Source organism: Enhydra lutris, unplaced genomic scaffold (genome assembly GCF_002288905.1).
Source record: "Enhydra lutris kenyoni isolate GAN:26980312 unplaced genomic scaffold, ASM228890v2 scaffoldscaffold199, whole genome shotgun sequence".
Lineage (NCBI taxonomy): Eukaryota > Metazoa > Chordata > Mammalia > Carnivora > Mustelidae > Enhydra > Enhydra lutris.
In genome coordinates this window covers 62,567-70,127 of record NW_019154283.1, presented here as the reverse complement: position 1 = coordinate 70,127, position 7,561 = coordinate 62,567, and the positions used below count along the sequence as shown (strand labels likewise).

General features: G+C 42.5%; 1 pseudogene; it reads right to left on the bottom strand.

The window, feature by feature from the left end:
* Positions 1 to 3,038: 3,038 nt before the first annotated feature.
* Positions 3,039 to 5,544, bottom strand: LOC111140155 (annotated as a pseudogene).
* Positions 5,545 to 7,561: the final 2,017 nt, after the last annotated feature.

The window sequence follows — 7,561 nt, the reverse complement described above, 5'->3', positions numbered from 1 at the left end:
GTTTTGAGGCAATAGGATAATAGTTTTTTCTTTGCAATTTTATACTTTTTTGTTTTTCCTTACATTGTAAATTTGTTGTTTTTGAAATCAGAAATAAATGGACTTTTTCTGTGTAAAAACAAAAACAAAAGCAAAACACTGGTTGTTTCCCCACTCCTTTTTACTCAAATGATGCATACATTTTTCTGAAATTTTTTTTTACCATTGGCAAGAAATAACTATATTTTAATTTATATACTTCCTAAATAAGTCTGAATTTTATCAAAATACAATAGTAGCTCTTTTCAGTGCCTGGCACATAGTGGGTGCTCTTAGTTTATACATTCATAGACATTTATTGAATATTGATACATCAGATTCTGTACTAAGCACTTGGGGTTCATAAGAATTGGATAGGATCCTTACCCTCAAAATGCTTACAGAAAACAACAAGCAAATACAATTTATAATTTGATTAAAAGGTCAGAATAAAAGTCTGTTCCTTATGTGCATCATTCTCTCTCTGACTTTCAAGACCTCGTATATATTGTTTCCTTTCCCTGGGAAATTCTAGTTCTCTTTCCACCTGAACAGCTCCTATTTATTTGTTATGTCTCATATGGAAATTCTCCTCCTCTGAAAGGCTATGGCTTGCACTCATCTGGATATGTATTATCAGGATATCTTGAATTCCCCCATCACCGTAAGAATCTACTACAGTTTGCTGAAGTTTCTTGTTTTGTTGTCTGTCTTCTCCAACATGCTGTGAGCTCCACAAAGACTGAGACCACAAAGACTGAGCTCCACAAAGACTGAGCTCCACAAAGACTGAGACCAGGTATGAGACTGAGACCAGGATTTGGCACACTGATGTAAGGGAATGCACTATGATAGCTGGAAGTCTCAGTTCATAGAAAAAGGATAAAAAGCAGAAATAATGCATCCACATCAATTTCCTATTCATATGTCACCAATAAAGCTGATGAACAGACATAGCTAAAGACTTGAAATTTACTGATAGAGGTTCTTTTCTTAATATACTAACTAGTACAAGTTTTTATTCAGTGAGAAAAAGGAAACTGAAAATATTATCTGGGGGCAATGGTTTTACAAAAGATTTCCTACTTCATGAAAAGAGCCCCACAGAAAGAGACAGGTCTTCTTTTTCTGCTTGGCACTGTTCTTCCTGGCTATAATTCCCAGAACACTTGTTGTAGAGAAAAGCACCCCAACTACTGGACTTCTTTCCCAGAGACTCTGGGGAAGAAAGCATCACCCATCCCCTTTGAATTTCTCCAGTGTTAAACAGTAAAATCATCCAATAATGTGACATTACTTGCAATGTCCACCGGAGGGTGATATGCCACTGCTAGTACTCCCCTTTTATAGCATGGCCTGTGAGTACTAAATTTAGTCACTTATAATCTATAATTTTAAGAATACATTATAAATAAAAGAAGCCCTTTTGAAGATGTGAAGACATAAAGGAAAAGATGGAAATGGCACCAACCCTGCCCCCATTCCCCAGAATAGACTAGATTCCCAGGGGTCTTGTAATGCTTTGCCTCCAACCTGATATGTGACTAACAGGGCACAGAGTTTGTGGTTTCTCCTGGGATATAGCTGGTCTCCTTAGGCTCCTTTATATCTCACCCTGGAGGGAGGACAAGATTAGGAAAGGAGTATCATTATTGTAACCATTCTAGAGATGAGGACCCTGAGACTGAAGCCCAGAGAGGTTTAGCTGGTTCAAGAGTAGGGGCTTTTTTTCTGCGCTCCCCCAGCACCCTGTTCTTGTCCTAGCCACACTCTGTTGTAAGCTCATGGTTATTTGTCTCTCTCATCCACCAGACAAAAATGTTAGGGTCCTAGGCACTGCATTTTGTTTATTGCTCTATCCTAGCATGAAGACCAGTGCTGGACAGCCCGTAGGGATAAAATGGGGTAAAGCTGGAGATTAAAATAAGGTGGGGTAAGATGAAGTTCCATCTAGGGCGATTCTCCTTTTAACAGCTTGGATGGACAAGGACAGGAACATGTCTATGAGGACAGAGAGGAAACAGTGGATATTGTTTGACTCCATTAAAAGGGGACAGCGCATTTAGCACCCTGCAGAATTGTGGCTTACTACTCCTTTTTTACCCTATCACTGGACTGCTTTCTCACTTTAAGTGGCTCAAAAAAATGGCACCTGAGAGAATGCACATGGAAGTGTCTTAATCCTAGAGCTGAATACAATTATGACCATTGGTTCTGTCCTGATCTAATAAGAGCAATAACCACAGCAAATTATTGGTGTGTATCAGACACTGTGCTGGGAGACTATATATATATATATGACTTCATTTAGTCCTTACAGTGAGGGAGAGTGTGGGTTTTTACAGATTTTATAAACCAGACAGCAGTAAGTAGAAGAGTTGGCATTTTAGCCCAGACCCACAAGCCAAGTCCTTGCACTTTCTTTGAAATCAGAGATGCCTAAAGCAGTTTTAGACACAGACCACTGTCAGTGTCCATGATGACTTTAATGGTGCATGGACAAACATTTACTATGTAACTTTAAAGTGTATGATATTTTTTTGTGCAACAGAAAAAAGCTAATGCATAAAGCAACATTAAGGCTTTCCTTGGAGGGAGGGGGAAAAACACTGACATCGCACAACCTGTGTCAAAACTCCCAAGACTCCCTTAAACACCTCTGTTCTTTTCCCAATATTCCTCATTGGTTTTGAGCTGCTTATTGCTTCTCTTTCCCTCCAAATCTCTGTCCTCGGTATCTGGGAGATAATCCCCTTTCTCAACAGTTTGTCCATCCTCAGGTTCTAGCATTGTCTCCCATCCCTTTTCACCACACAACTGTCCCCTACCTGCATTCCCACAAGTGGAAAGGCAACCTAGGACCCATAAATGGTATGCAGGTTAACAATGCTCTCTGAAACCCTCTGAATGTGAGTTTTTAACAAAATAAACTCATGAGTGCTTTGCACATGGCACAGAGAAGCAGAAACATCAATATTGACTTTTAAAGAAAAGTGACTCCGAAAAAGAAAATATACATGCACACATTTATTGGTACAGAAATACTGACATGGTAGAAGCATGAAGGTGAGCATTTTCTTTTTCTTTCTCTCTGGATCCCATCCATGCAATGGACAATGGAATGTCATATAGGTGTAACTCTAGGTGCACTTGGTCTTTTCTGACCACAAAGATGACTGAATCTCCTAGGGGTATATGTGCATGTTCAGGTTCTCTCCCTCTCTCTCTCCCTTTTCTACCTCAACCCAACCTCTAGATGGTAAAGGGATGGGCCAAGCTATTCCAAATAACAAAAGAGGAACTTGAGGAGCAGAGGGTCGTAAATTCCCTTCCTCTAGGCTGGGGAGGGGAGGATGATGGAAAATGAGAGCTAACAATTGAAGGACGATAGCTTCTGTGTGATGGCTCCCATGTTATTTGCAATACATGAAAACACATACCTATTTAAATCATTTATAAGTTGTTATGTCAAGTTAATTCAATGTATATGGTATGCACATCTAATGAAATATATGTACACAAGAGAGACAAACAGCAAGAAAAAGAGATGGAAAGAGTTCTGGGCCCTTTTATCCAAGTGAGAGAACACTCAGAATATTTATTTCTACTTTACTCCTTCAAAATATTATTATAGTCAAAATCTAGGGGGGAAAAGGCAACTATCCATGAGAAGAGGTTGGTTAAACAAGTTACAGAAGATCCACATTTTTAAATTCTACAAAGCTATTAAATGACGTTTTTATACATATCATTTGATAGGAAAAGACACTCTCACCACCTATTGTTTGATAAAAATCTCAGATATAAAGAAATTACATATAAATTGATGCTGATCTATAATGTACAACATAGAAATACATAGTTTTATAGTTACTAAGTATTTACTTCTGGAACACTTTATATCTGAATACTTAACACATGTTCAAGATAGGAATTTCAAAACATCAAAGAGGGCATATATACAGCGCACAGACATCTTTCTCATTCTTCTGCCTCCCCATCACCCTACCCACAGACAGTTTCTAAAACAAAACCAAGGAAAGTGGCAGCATCATGTGAAAACATAAGCACAATGGGGTATGTCACACTAATGAGGCTTAAGCATATTATATAAAAACACATTAAATAAACAACATGGCTGAAATCAACGCCTATCTCTAAGTAGCGAAAACGCGAGTGCTGACCTATCTCTAAGTAGCGAAAACGCGAGTGCTGACCTAAATTACACACACGCACGCAGATAATCAACAGGAAACGTCCTAAGAAATGTTCACCAAAGTGTTTGGATATAGGGAGTGGTCCTGCATACCAGATGCGACCATTAAAAACAATCTCGTTCACAATAGCACCGTAACGGTACAGTACATATGAATGATCTGAAAATGATCTATGAGAACTACACGAAGAATAAAGAATACAAGGCAGGGTTACACAAGGCGACTTGAAAAAGTAGAGACACTACTTGCTTATTGGATTGGAAGATTATGGCTGTTGACAGACAAATGTGTGCTCAGTTTTTTGATCATAAGCAAGTCCAAGTTCGTTGCGAAACACTGAAAGGGAAGGGGTGGAAGCCTGGAGAGACATCACGGGTTCATCAGTCCAGAAACCGACCTCTTTCATACAGCAATCCCTTCACAAGCACTGAGAGGGCTCCCTCGGGGGTGGGGGGGCGGCGGGCATGTTTCCGGCGTGTTGCGGCCCCAGTCACTGCTCCTCTTCGGAAGGAGAGGCAGGGGCTCACTCGGGGGACGCGCTCTGGATGGCCTTGGGCTCCTTCACGGCCTCCTCCCCCCAGTCGCCACCGTCGACCTCCTCGATGACCACACTGCGCACGGTGCCGGCGTCCAGGCAGTGCGGGGCGACGCCATACACGCCGGGGTCAGAGACAGAGGCGTGGAAACTCTGCACCCCGCACCTACTGCAGAAGCTGTGCAGCGCCGGGTGCGCGTGGGATCGATAGGTGACGATGCTCTCGGCGCCCAGCAGGAGAGTGAAGCGCGAGGCCGGGACGAGGAAGTGTCGGTGCTGCTTCTTCCTGCACAGCCTGCAGCTGCAATCCACCACGCGCAGGTCTGCGGGGGCCCAGACGGCGAAGCGGACCGCGCCGCAGTGGCAGCCTCCGGTGTGATACACCAGGCCTGGGTACTCGAAGGTGTCCAGCAGGAACTTGGCGGCGCCCTCGCAGCTGAGGCCCCGCCGCTTCCTGAACGTCTCCCAGCGCTCCCGCTGCGCGCCCAGGTCCATCTCGCCGGAGGACACGGCGGGCGCCGGCGGCTTCGGGGATCGCAGCGGGCCTTTGGAGCCTGCCTCCCGGGCCCGCCGCCACCAGCGCTTCCGCCGCAACCTTGCGGGATCCCGCCTGGCCGCCGCTGACTTCCTTCCCGCCGCGTGGCTCCCCACGCGGACTTGGAAAGGGGGGCGCCGGGCGCCCATGACCGCGATGGCTGCACAAGCGGTGGCGGGATCCCCGGGGCGCTTTCGTCCCCGCGGCTGGGTGCTGGCGCCGTTCCTCACTCTGCCCATGGCGCCTGCAGCCTTCCAAGCGCGCGCCCACCGCCGGTGGTTTCCTAGTAAGTTACTGAGCAGCCTCATTGCGTCAGCCTGATTGGCCACTTGTTGAATGTGATGTAGAGACCCTTTCTTTGACCCTATCAAAACAGCCTTTACTGCCCTGAAATTCTGGCTAAGCCTATCAGCTGCCCCTTCCCTAAATACTATGTTCTATTGTTCATTCATCAGAAGCTTATCCTTAAAATATTGAAACACTAAAAATGCTGCAGACTTTTTATCTAGCTTGGGTGCTGCAGCAGACAGAACAGTTTAAAATAACCACCATTCATCTAGTGTAGAAGAGACAAACTGAAACATTCACAAAATATGTAGGGTGTAATTGTACTATAATCAGGGCTAATAAAAATAACGACCCACAATATTATGTTGCAACACACCAGCGGACCGAAAGAGAGAAACCAGATGTTAACTTCAATACAGGACAAGAAGTATACTTTGTAAATTTGTCTTTTAAGAATCAGAGGTAAAAGAAGAAACAATGCACTAATTTGTCCATCTAAACCAAGAAAACGTAACAGCTATGAGAATCATAAATATGAAGGCGAAACTTTGGAAATTGATGTGATCAATAGACATGGCCAGAGGAGAGACCCCACAAAATGAGCTTGGATCCTCCTTTTTGCCGTGTAATGAGTACCTGGGAAAACAGTGAGGAATCTTCCAAAAAGTGCTTCCTGAATTTTGTAGTGACATCTACACATACTGGGTGCAAGCAGAGATCCACGCACATATTTAATAATTCTTAATATTTCGTCATATATATGCATGAGAATGTATATACTTTTTGAAGAGTATTTTTAAGTAAGATACACAAATCAATGCCACTTAATTTCTCAATATTTCAGCACTCATGTCCTAGGAATAGAGGCTATGACAATAAATAAAGGAAAATCTCAACTAAAGTGGATTGGGGATGTGAGAAGGGGGGGTCGAGTAGGGAAATTACAGGGAGAATTGTCAATTACACACCCTGAGAGAAGACTCTGGACAGGAAATAATCATTACAAGTCTATCTTAACAGGGAAATATGTACACTGCATCTCCTACAAGAAATCCACACCCCTGCAACTCAGCCATTGAGAAATGGCCATCACACTGAACCCTTTCTTTTCTCCAATGAACTTGTTCAAAAGAACATCTCCCAAAGTCCTCCTTCTTCCCCATAAAATAATGTTCCTCTCCTTTGTTTGTTGGATTTTCCTAGGGTTTTGCCATAGCTTGCTTGTCCTGAATCGGAACTCTCTGCTATTCCCACATAAACCCAGTTTTGCTGGTAAAATTACTGGCAGCTTTATTTTTAAGGCAAACAAGGCATAATTTCTTGTACAGCCACAGTATCCTTATCATATCTACAAATCAATATAATTTTCCAATTTCTTCTAACTACCAGTATATATTTAAATTTCCTAAATTGTTTCCTGAATGTGTTTTATAAAAAGATTTCCCCCTGAAATAGGATCTAATTAAAATTCACACATTAACTTTGGTTATTTCTTTTTAGTCTCTGTGATCTACGTCATAGCAAATTTTTACTAGACACATCTCTGGAGACAAGGGAAACAAAAGCAAAAATGAACTATTGGGACTTCAAGTAAAAAGCTTTTGCACAGTGCTGGAAACAATTAACAAAAATTAAAAGCAACCTTCAGAATGGGAGAAGATATTTGCAAATGACATATCTAACCTTTTATGAGTAAACTAACCCTTTATGAGTAAAGGGTTAATATCCAAAATATATAAAGAACTTATCAAACTCAACACCCAAAAAACAAATAATCAAATTAAGAAATGGGCAGAAGATAGGGTACCTGGGTGGCTCAGTCCATGAAGTATCTGGCTCTTGATTTCGGCTGAGGTAGTGATCTCAGGATCTTGGGATTGAGCCCTGCAGAGAGCCGGCTTGTTTCCCTCCCCCTCTGCCCCTCCTTCTGCTCATGCTCTCTTTCTCTCTCTCAAATAAATAAATAAA